Here is a 12,751-nt window from a genome sequence, read left to right as displayed (position 1 = left end):
TCCGCCGCCAATTGGAGGAATGTAGGCCTATCCTGCACACCCTTAATAAACTGTCAGTAAATTGTCTTACTGAGAAACGCATGTCTTTTGGCCCCCCCTGCTGGATATCAGTCATTTACAAGTCTGTTGTAATGCCATCCGCAACCGCGTCATGTCGCTGTCGGCACAATTCCAACAGAATTATGATGATCGCGTCGGTGGCAAGCAGTAAATGACAACATTCCAACTTTTGAATGGTGAAGAGGGTAGCTAGCTGACGGTAGGTGATAACTGTAACGACAAGTTAATATCTTATCCTAGATTTGAATCATATAGCTACAATCATCACACTACTTTTCTCTTCACTTAATTGATTTTCACAGGTTGACATGCATTGAGTGTAAACTATATCTAGAATTTGTCAAGTTAGCGGACTAATTTAGTAAGCTAACATGGCTTGCTAACGAACCAAACCATGTGTCTGTGTGGCTCACTGTCCAGCTATATTGTTTCAGACAGAACTTCAGGCCACTATTCAGTACGCAAGCATCTGCTATTGGATTAGCATACACTTGTGTGTGTGTGTGTGTGTGTGTGTGTGTGTTCCAAGGCTATGCCCATGGTGCTCTTCAGAACTTGGTCACGCTACCCAATCTTCATCTACAAGGATGGTAGAGGAGGATGGTAACCTGGAGATAGAGGATGACGAGGAGGAGGAGGAGGAGGAGATGAGGAGGGTTACCAGGTCCCAGAATCAGCTGGTGGTCTCTGAAGAAGAGGAGGAGGACTGGGAAGCAGAGATTAGCAACAGCAAACTATGTTATGGTGAGGATGTTACAAACACACACACACACTTTCTCCCAGTTAGCTACAAGTTTTGTTATTTGGGATATGAAGGAAATCACTTGAAACAAAAACACCTCTCTCTTCCCTCCACCTCTCCCCCTCTTTCCTCCACCTCACCGTCTTCCCTCCACCCCCCCTCTTTCTTCTCCCTCTCCTCCCGCCCTCTTTCCTCCACCTCTCCCCGCCCTCTTTCCTCCACCTCTCCCCCCTCTTTCCTCCATCTCTCCTCCCTCTCTCCTCCCCCTCTCTCCTCCCCCCTCTTTCCTCCCTCTCTCCTCCCCCTCTTTCCTCCACCTCTCCTCCCGCCCTCTTTCCTCCACCTCTCCTCCCGCCCGCTTTCCTCCACCTCTCCCCACTCCTCCCGCCCTCTTTCCTCCACCTCTCCTCCCTCCCTCTTTCCTCCAACTCTCCTCCCCCCTCTTTCCTCCCTCTCTCCCCCCCCCTTTCCTCCACCTCTCCTCCCGCCCTCTTTCCTCCACCTCTCCTCCCTCCCTATTTCCTCCCTCTCTCCTCCCCCTCTTTCCTCCACCTCTCCTCCCACCCTCTTTCCTCCACCTCTCCTCCCTCCCTATTTCCTCCACCTCTCCTCCCTCCCTATTTCCTCTCTCTCTCTCCTCCCGCCCTCTTTCCTCCACCTCTCCTCCCTCCCTCTTTCCTCCACCTCTCCCCCCTCCCTATTTCCTCCACCTCTCCTCCCTCCCTATTTCCTCCACCTCTCCTCCCTCCCTATTTCCTCCACCTCTCCTCCCTCCCTATTTCCTCCACCTCTCCTCCCCCCTCTTTCCTCCACCTCTCCTCCCTCCCTCTTTCCTCCACCTCTCCTCCCTCCCTCCTTCCTCCCTCTTTCCTCCTTCCTCCCTCTTTCCTCCCCCCTCTTTCCTCCACCTCTCCTCCCCCCTCTTTCCTCCACCTCTCCTCCCCCCCTCTTTCCTCCACCTCTCCTCCCCCTCTTTCCTCCACCTCTCCTCCCTCCCTCTTTCCTCCACCTCTCCTCCCTCCCTCTTTCCTCCACCTCTCCTCCCTCTCTCTTTCCTCCACCTCTCCTCCCTCCCTATTTCCTCCACCTCTCCCCCTCTCCCTCTCCTCCCTCCCTTTTTCCTCCACCTCTCCTCCCTCCCTTTTTCCTCCACCTCTCCCCCCTCCCTATTTCCTCCACCTCTCCCCCCTCCCTATTTCCTCCACCTCTCCCCTCCCTCCCTCCCTCTTTCCTCCACCTCTCCTCCCTCCCTCCCTCTTTCCTCCACCTCTCCTCCCTCCCTCCCTCTTTCCTCCCACCTCTCCCCCTCTCCCTCTCCTCCCTCCCTTTTTCCTCCACCTCTCCCCCCTCCCTATTTCCTCCACCCCTCCCTCCCTCCCTCTTTCCTCCACCTCTCCTCCCTCCCTCCCTCTTTCCTCCACCTCTCCTCCCTCCCTCTTTCCTCCAACTCTCCCCCCTCCCTCCCTCCCTCTTTCCTCCAACTCTCCCCCCTCCCTCCCTCCCTCTTTCCTCCACCTCTCCTCCCTCCCTCCCTCTTTCCTCCACCTCACCCTCTTCCCTTCACCGCTCCCCCCTCCCTCGCTCTCCTCACCTCTTCCCCCTCCCCCGCTCTCCTCACCTCTCCCTGTAGCCCCAGAGGACCTGTTGAGCCCAGGTGTTGTCCATCCCTCCCAGTCCCACCCTAGCCGTGTGTCCTCTCCCTGGCCAGTCCAGGTACACTACCACTACACCCCCTCCGTGCACCATACCCCTCCTGTCCTCTGGGAGCACACTGCTGCACTCACCATCACCACGGCCGACCAGTTTGAAGATGCAGAAGAAGAATGAAGCTCTTGGGGAAATCTGTTCTACCTGATAGTTAATATCACCCACCTGATGTCCCAGGTCTAAATCAGTCCCTGATCATTAATATCACCCACCTGATGTCCCAGGTCTAAATCAGTCCCTGATCATTAATATCACCCACCTGATGTCCCAGGTCTAAATCAGACCCTGATCATTAATATCACCCACCTGATGTCCCAGGTCTAAATCAGACCCTGATCATTAATATCACCCACCTGATGTCCCAGGTCTAAATCAGACCCTGATCATTAATATCACCCACCTGATGTCCCAGGTCTAAATCAGACCCTGATCATTAATATCACCCACCTGATGTCCCAGGTCTAAATCAGACCCTGATCATTAATATCACCCACCTGATGTCCCAGGTCTAAATCAGTTCCTGATCATTAATATCACCCACCTGATGTCCCAGGTCTAAATCAGTCCCTGATCAGAGGAGAATAATGAAAAAGCGTTGGACTAGTAACCGAAAGGTTGCAAGTTCAAATCCCCGAGCTGACAAGGTGAATTCTCTCATTCTGCCCCTGAACAAGGCAGTAAACACACTGTTCTTAGGCCGTCATTGTAAATAAGAATTTGTACTTAACTGACTTGCCTAGTTAAATGAAGGTTAAATAAATAAATGTGGAGTACCTACGGTGATGAACGGCAACCATTTTGTGCCAGAAGTCATCTGGGTAGTTGCCACGGTCTTGACTACATGACTGAAATGTCACCTTCCATCCTAAATAAGTTCATGCTCTCCAACATGGCCCATGACGTGATCGTAACGGCAAACGTTCACAGATACTTTAAAGCTTCTGTGGATGTGCACCAGGGCTGGGAATTGTCAGGGACCTCACCATACCATATTGTCATGATACTTAGGCCTCTGTGGATGTGCACTAGGGCTGGGAATTGTCAGGGACCTCACCATACCATATTGTCATGATACTTAGGTGCCGATATGTGTTGAGACTCTCATGTTTCGATAATGAATTGCTATTCGATAATGATTTGATGTTCCAAACATATTTTTTCACCATATGTCTGCTGTAGAGATACAAGAAAACATGAGAAAACAAGTTTTGATCAGTCATGGACATAAAAGTGCTGAAAACAAATAGTCTTCCTGTTTAAAAAGAAGATGGAGAAGAAACTATGAAGGAAGAAGACTGGCGTTCTGTTGCAGGTAAAGACAACTGGAACAAAAACAATATTGTGATTTTGTCAAAATGATGCGATACATTATATCGTCACAAAATAATATCCTGATGTGTAACTATTGATTGTTCCCCCGTCACTATTGTGCGGAGGAGTTTGCTCCGTCACGCAACGGGGTGGTATATACAGTCGTGGCCAAAAGGTTTGAGAATGACACAAATATTCATTTCCACAAAGTTTGCTGCCTCAGTGTCTTTAGATATTTTTGTCAGATGTTACTATGGGATACTGAAGTATAATTACAAGCATTTCATACGTGTCAAAGGCTTTTATTGACAATGACATGAAGTTGATGCATGGAGTCAATATTTGCAGTGTTCACCCTTCTTTTTCAAGACCTCTGCAATCCGCCCTGGCATGCTGCCAATTAACTTCTGGGCCACATCCTGACTGATGGCAGCCCATTCTTGCATAATCAATGCTTGGAGTTTGTCAGAATTTGTGGGTTTTTGTTTGTCCACCCGCCTCTTGAGGATTGACCACAAGTTCTCAATGGGATTAAGGTCTGGGGAGTTTCCTGACCATGGACCCAAAATGTTCCCCGAGCCACTTCGTTATCACTTTTGCCTTATGGCAAGGTGCTCCATCATGCTGGAAAAGGCATTGTTCGTCACCAAACTGTTCCTGGATGGTTGGGAGAAGTTGCTCTCGGAGGATGTGTTGGTACCATTCTTTATTCATGGCTGTGTTCTTAGGCAAAATTGTGAGTGAGCCCACGCTGCCCTTCTTGACACCAGGCTATCCTCCAAAAGTCTTCGCCTCACTGTGCGTGCAGATGCACTCACACCTGCCTGCTGCCATTCCTGAGCAAGCTATGTACTGGTGATGACCCGATCCTGCAGATGAATCAACTTTAGGAGACAATCCTGGCGCTTGCTGGACTTTCTTGGGCGCCCTGAAGCCTTCTTCACAACAATTGAACCGCTCTCCTTGAAGTTCTTGATGATCCGATAAATGGTTGATTTAGGTGCAATCTTACTGGCAGCAATATCCTTGCCTGTGAAGCCATTTTGTACAAAGCAATGATGACGGCACGTGTTTCCTTGCAGGTAATCATGGTTGACAGAGGAAGAACAAAGATTCCAAGCACCACCCTCCTTTTGAAGCTTCCAGTCTGTTATTCGAACTCAATCAGCATGACAGAGTGATCTCCAGCCTTGTCCTCGTCAACACTCTAGAGAATCACTGACATGATGTCAGCTGGTCCTTTTGTGGAAGGGCTGAAATGCAGTGGAAATGTTTTTGGGGGGTTCAGTTCATTTGCATGGCAAAGAGGGACTTTGCAATTAATTGCAATTCATCTGATCACTCTTCATAACATTCTGGAGTATATGCAAATTGCCATCATACAAACTGAGGCAGCAGACTTTGTGAAAATTAATATTTGTGTCATTCTCCAAACTTTTGGCCACGACTGTACATACAGTGGTGGCTGAGTATATTGGTCCCCTGGCACTTTTCCTAAAGAATTCTCTATTTCTTGTCAAATAAGTTTAAGTTGTAGAAACCCTTTAGTTCCCTTGTTATTGGATTGGCAACACTGGAGAGCCCAAACTGTTTAATGTAGACAATAGAAACAAATGGCCACCCAGGAGTTTGTACATGTTTAGATACAGAGCCTTCAGGAAGTATTCACACCCCTGGACTTTATCCACATGTTGTTGTGTTCCAGTCTGAATTTAACATGGATTACATTGATATGTTGTGTCACCGGTCTACACACAACACCCCATTAATGTCAGAGTGGAGTTATGTTTTTAGAATTGTTTTACAAATTAATAAAACAAATGAAAAGCTGAAAAGTCTTGAGTCAATAATGATTTGAATAATTTCGTTATGGCAACGCATAAATAGTTTCAGGAGTAAAAATGTGCTTCTCAAGTCACATACTAAGTTGCATGGACTCACTCTGTGTGTTAAAACATGATTTTTAAATGACTACCCCATCTCTGTACCCCACACACACAATTATCTGTCAGGTCCCTCAGTCGAACAGTGAATTTCAAACACAGATTCAACCACAAAGGCTTTCCAATGATTCATAAAGAAAGGCTCCTATTGGTAGATGTGTAAAAAAAATAAGCAGACATTGAATATCCCTTTAGGCATGGTGAAGTTATTAATTACACGTTGGATGGTGTATCAATGGCTGTGATAGAAAACTGAGGATGGATCAACAACATTGTAGTTAATCCACATTACTAACCTAATTGACAGAGTGAAAAGAAGGACACTGGGAGACGAATCCACCTTTTCAGCAGGACAATAACCTAAAACACACGACCGAATATACACTGGAGTTGCTTACCAAGATGATATTGAATGTTCCTGGTCTTTTTGACTTAAATCAGCTTGAAAATCAATGGCAAAACAGGAAAATGGCGGTCTAGCAACTTGACAGAGCTTGAAGAAATGTTTTATAGAATAATGGGCACATATTGTACAATCCATTCTTCAAAACACCTTTAGAATCTTCAGATGTCATGATGTCTTGCACAAAACCCCCAGCATTATCCAACCGCCCCCAAGTGTTATTGTAGGGAGGGTTCATTATCCAACCTCCCCATGTTTGGTTGTAAGGAGGGTTCATTATCCAACCTCCCCCATGTTTTATTGTAGGGAGGGGAGGGTTCATTATCTAACCTCCCCCATGTTTGATTGTAGTGAGGGTTCATTATCCAACCTCCCACATGTTTGATTGTATGGAGGGTTCATTATCCAACCTCCCCCATGTTTGATTGTAGGGAGGGTTCATTATCCAACCTCCCCATGTTTGATTGTAGAGAGGGTTCATTATCCAACCTCCCTGTGTTTGATTGTATAAGGAGGGTTCATTATCCAACCTCCCCCATTTTTGATTGTAAGGAGGGTTCATTATCCAACCTCCCCCATGTTTGATTGTAGGGAGGGTTCATTATCCAACCTCCTTGTGTTTGATTGTATAAGGAGGGTTCATTATCCAACCTCCCCCATGTTTGATTGTAAGGAGGGTTCATTATCCAACCTCCCCCATGTTTGATTGTAAGGAGGGTTCATTATCCAACCTCCCCATGTTTGATTGTAGGGAGGGTTCATTATCCAACCTCCCCCATGTTTGATTGTAAGGAGGTTTCATTATCCAACCTCCCCCATGTTTGATTGTAAGGAGGGTTCATTATCCAACCTCCCCCATGTTTGATTGTAGGGAGGGTTCATTATCCAACCTCCCCCATGTTTGATTGTAGAGAGGGTTCATTATCCAACCTCCCCCATGTTTGATTGTAAGGAGGGTTCATTATCCAACCTCCCCCATGTTTGATTGTAAGGAGGGTTCATTATCCAACCTCCCCCATGTTTGATTGTAGGGAGGGTTCATTATCCAACCTCCCCCATGTTTGATTGTAGAGAGGGTTCATTATCCAACCTCCCCCATGTTTGATTGTAAGGAGGGTTCATTATCCAACCTCCCCCATGTTTGATTGTAAGGAGGGTTCATTATCCAACCTCCCCCATGTTTGATTGTAGAGAGGGTTCATTATCCAACCTCCCCCATGTTTGATTGTAAGGAGGGTTCATTATCCAACCTCCCCCATGTTTGATTGTAAGGAGGGTTCATTATCCAACCTCACCCATGTTTGATTGTAAGGAGGGTATTATGTTCTTTGATTATGTCATTTCATTCATTTTCATCCACTGTTATTCTCAAGAGAGAAGATGTTTAACTGTAGTAGTTCTATTCTAGAATGTGCTAAGTAGGGTTCTGTTTGAAGGGAACAGCTGATGATGGTTATTTGATGAGGTATAATACTATACCAGTTGTTGTTTGATCTCAGGTGCTTTATGAAGCATGCTTGTTGTGATTGGATGGATTTGAAAGATGCTTCCTGTATTCTAGATGTTTGTGTATCAGTGAGGCCCTCTGCTACACAAGGAGCTGATAGGGAGACATTAAGTAGAGAATGGACCAGCATGCACCATGTCTAATATATTGATAGTATCTAGGGGGTGGGGTTTATGCTTAACCAATCAAGACATCTGTTTTTTTAATGTACATTTTTGGGGGGATTCTATAATTTGTTCCCCTTGAAAGTCAAGAGTAGGTTGTGTATATCAGTAGAGAAAAACAACAGTATCTTATCAGCTTTCTGAACATACTTTCAGATGTCCAGACTCAGAAACGTTTGATTTGTGTATTATCTTCCCTATATATCTCAAATGTTAAATACCAGTAGTATCCACAAGGGGGCGTCATTGGTCTTCCTCCTGACCAGGCAGTATCGCCTGGATCATTACTGGACCAGAAGTCAGGACTCCGTTCATTCAAAATCAGTACAACCTTCAACCATGTTGTTTTCACATACTGCTGTTATACAGTGAGTCTATTATGGACAGCTTGTGTCGTTGTGTTACTCATAGTCAGATATATTCAACATAAACACATGACACACAGTGTGTATTTTATCACAGGGTGTGTGTCCGCGCACCAGCAACATTCCCTGCATTGCTGTGGTAAGCACACACACAACAGGAATACTCACTTTAATCAGAGGAATACATCACATAGTCTAGTTCATCACAGCTGTCTAGGTACAGTACAGTATCTTAACTGTGTCCCCTATATCAACCTGTGTTCAGGTCTGATGAGGTGTGTCCCCTATATCAACCTGTGTTCAGGTCTGATGAGGTGTGTCCCCTATATCAACTTGTGTTCAGGTCTGATGAGGTGTGTCCCCTATATCAACATATGTTCAGGTCTGATGAGGTGTGTCCCCTATATCAACATATGTTCAGGTCTGATGAGGTGTGTCCCCTATATCAACATATGTTCAGGTCTGATGAGGTGTGTCCCCTATATCAACCTGTGTTCAGGTCTGATGAGGTGTGTCCCCTATATCAACCTGTGTTCAGGTCTGATGAGGTGTGTCCCCTATATCAACATATGTTCAGGTCTGATGAGGTGTGTCCCCTATATCAACATATGTTCAGGTCTGATGAGGTGTGTCCCCTATATCAACCTGTGTTCAGGTCTGATGAGGTGTGTCCCCTAAATCAACCTGTGTTCAGGTCTGATGAGGTGTGTCCCCTATATCAACCTGTGTTCAGGTCTGATGAGGTGTGTCCCCTATATCAACTTGTGTTCAGGTCTGATGAGGTGTGTCCCCTATATCAACCTGTGTTCAGGTCTGATGAGGTGTGTCCCCTATATCAACCTGTGTTCAGGTCTGATGAGGTGTGTCCCCTATATCAACCTGTGTTCAGGTCTGATGAGGTGTGTCCCCTATATCAACTTGTGTTCAGGTCTGATGAGGTGTGTCCCCTATATCAGCCTGTGTTCAGGTCTGATGAGGTGTGTCCCCTATATCAGCCTGTGTTCAGGTCTGATGAGGTGTGTCCCCTATATCAACCTGTGTTCAGGTCTGATGAGGTGTGTCCCCTATATCAACCTGTGTTCAGGTCTGATGAGGTGTGTCCCCTATATCAGCCTGTGTTCAGGTCTGATGAGGTGTGTCCCCTATATCAGCCTGTGTTCAGGTCTGATGAGGTGTGTCCCCTATATCAACCTGTGTTCAGGTCTGATGAGGTGTGTCCCCTATATCAACCCGTGTTCAGGTCTGATGATGTGTGTCCCCTATATCAGCCTGTGTTCAGGTCTGATGAGGTGTGTCCCCTATATCAACCTGTGTTCAGGTCTGATGACGTGTGTCCCCTATATCAACCTGTGTTCAGGTCTGATGAGGTGTGTCCCCTATATCAGCCTGTGTTCAGGTCTGATGACGTGTGTCCCCTATATCAACCTGTGTTCAGGTCTGATGACGTGTGTCCCCTATATCAACCTGTGTTCAGGTCTGATGAGGTGTGTGTCTTATATCAACCCGTGTTCAGGTCTGATGAGGTGTGTCCCCTATATCAACTTGTGTTCAGGTCTGATGAGGTGTGTCCCCTATATCAACCTGTGTTCAGGTCTGATGAGGTGTGTCCCCTATATCAACCCGTGTTCAGGTCTGATGAGGTGTGTCCCCTATATCAACTTGTGTTCAGGTCTGATGAGGTGTGTGTCCTATATCAACCTGTGTTCAGGTCTGATGAGGTGTGTCCCCTATATCAACCTGTGTTCAGGTCTGATGAGGTGTGTCCCCTATATCAACATGTGTTCAGGTCTGATGAGGTGTGTCCCCTATATCAACTTGTGTTCAGGTCTGATGAGGTGTGTCCCCTATATCAACCTGTGTTCAGGTCTGATGAGGTGTGTCCCCTATATCAACCCGTGTTCAGGTCTGATGAGGTGTGTCCCCTATATCAACTTGTGTTCAGGTCTGATGAGGTGTGTGTCCTATATCAACCTGTGTTCAGGTCTGATGAGGTGTGTCCCCTATATCAACCTGTGTTCAGGTCTGATGAGGTGTGTCCCCTATATCAACATGTGTTCAGGTCTGATGAGGTGTGTGTCCTATATCAACCTCTCTCTTCTTCCTCCCTTCAGTTCTCTTTCTCTCTGATGACTCCTCACAGTGTTTCAGTGTTCAAGCTGCCCCATTCTTCTGGCTTTAGTGGGCCCTGGTCTAAAGTAGTGCACTACATAGGGAATAGGGCCCTGGTCTAAAGTAGTGCACTACATAGGGAATAGGGCCCTGGTCTAAGGGATGCATTCGGGATGCATTGACTGTATAAGACTCTGCCAGGACTTTAAGAACCAGGGGGTTCGGCTCCACTACTTATTATGCTGCCTTGGCAGAGCTCTGGTCTGACCTGGGCCAACTACTATATAACACACTGACCTGACCTGGACCAACTACTATATAACACACTGACCTGGACCAACTACTATATAACACACTGACCTGACATGGACCAACTACTATATAACACACTGACCTGGACCAACTACTATATAACACACTGACCTGACCTGGACCAACTACTATATAACACACTGACTGACTGGACCAACTACTATATAACACACTGATCTGATCTGGACCAACTACTATATAACACACTGATCTGGACCAACTACTATATAACACACTGACCTGGACCAACTACTATATAACACACTGACCTGGGCCAACTACTATATAACACACTGACCTGGACCAACTACTATATAACACACTGATCTGATCTGGACCAACTACTATATAACACACTGACCTGGACCAACTACTATATAACACACTGATCTGACCTGGACCAACTACTATATAACACACTGACCTGACCTGGACCAACTACTATATAACACACTGACCTGGACCAACTACTATATAACACACTGATCTGGACCAACTACTATATAACACACTGACCTGGACCAACTACTATATAACACACTGATCTGGACCAACTACTATATAACACACTGACCTGACCTGGACCAACTACTATATAACACACTGATCTGACCTGGACCAACTGCTATATAACACTCTGATCTGACCTGGACCAACTACTATATAACACACTGACCTGGACCAACTACTATATAACACACTGACCTGACCTGGACCAACTACTATATAACACACTGACCTGGACCAACTACTATATAACACACTGACCTGACCTGGACCAACTACTATATAACACACTGACCTGACCTGGACCAACTACTATATAACACACTGATCTGGACCAACTACTATATAACACACTGACCTGACCTGGACCAACTACTATATAACACACTGATCTGACCTGGACCAACTACTATATAACACACTGATCTGACCTGGACCAACTACTATATAACACACTGACCTGGACCAACTACTATATAACACACTGACCTGACCTGGACCAACTACTATATAACACACTGACCTGACCTGGACCAACTACTATATAACACACTGACCTGGGCCAACTACTATATAACACACTGACCTGGACCAACTACTATATAACACACTGACCTGGACCAACTACTATATAACACACTGACCTGACCTGGACCAACTACTATATAACACACTGACCTGGGCCAACTACTATATAACACACTGACCTGACCTGGACCAACTACTATATAACACACTGACCTGGACCAACTACTATATAACACACTGACCTGGACCAACTACTATATAACACACTGACCTGGGCCAACTACTATATAACACACTGATCTGGACCAACTACTATATAACACACTGACCTGACCTGGACCAACTACTATATAACACACTGACCTGACCTGGACCAACTACTATATAACACACTGACCTGGGCCAACTACTATATAACACACTGATCTGGACCAACTACTATATAACACACTGATCTGGACCAACTACTATATAACACACTGACCTGGGCCAACTACTATATAACACACTGATCTGGACCAACTACTATATAACACACTGACCTGATCTGGACCAACTACTATATAACACACTGATCTGGACCAACTACTATATAACACACTGACCTGGACCAACTACTATATAACACACTGATCTGACCTGGACCAACTACTATATAACACACTGACCTGACCTGGACCAACTACTATATAACACACTGACCTGACCTGGACCAACTACTATATAACACACTGACCTGACCTGGACCAACTACTATATAACACACTGACCTGGACCAACTACTATATAACACACTGACCTGACCTGGACCAACTACTATATAACACACTGACCTGGACCAACTACTATATAACACACTGACCTGACCTGGACCAACTACTATATAACACACTGACCTGGACCAACTACTATATAACACACTGACCTGACCTGGACCAACTACTATATAACACACTGACCTGACCTGGACCAACTACTATATAACACACTGATCTGACCTGGACCAACTACTATATAACACACTGGTCTGACCTGGACCAACTACTATATAACACACTGACCTGACCTGGACCAACTACTATATAACACACTG

Source organism: Salvelinus alpinus, chromosome 1 (genome assembly GCF_045679555.1).
Source record: "Salvelinus alpinus chromosome 1, SLU_Salpinus.1, whole genome shotgun sequence".
NCBI classification, from domain to species: domain Eukaryota; kingdom Metazoa; phylum Chordata; class Actinopteri; order Salmoniformes; family Salmonidae; genus Salvelinus; species Salvelinus alpinus.
Note: the sequence above shows the minus strand (reverse complement) of the source record.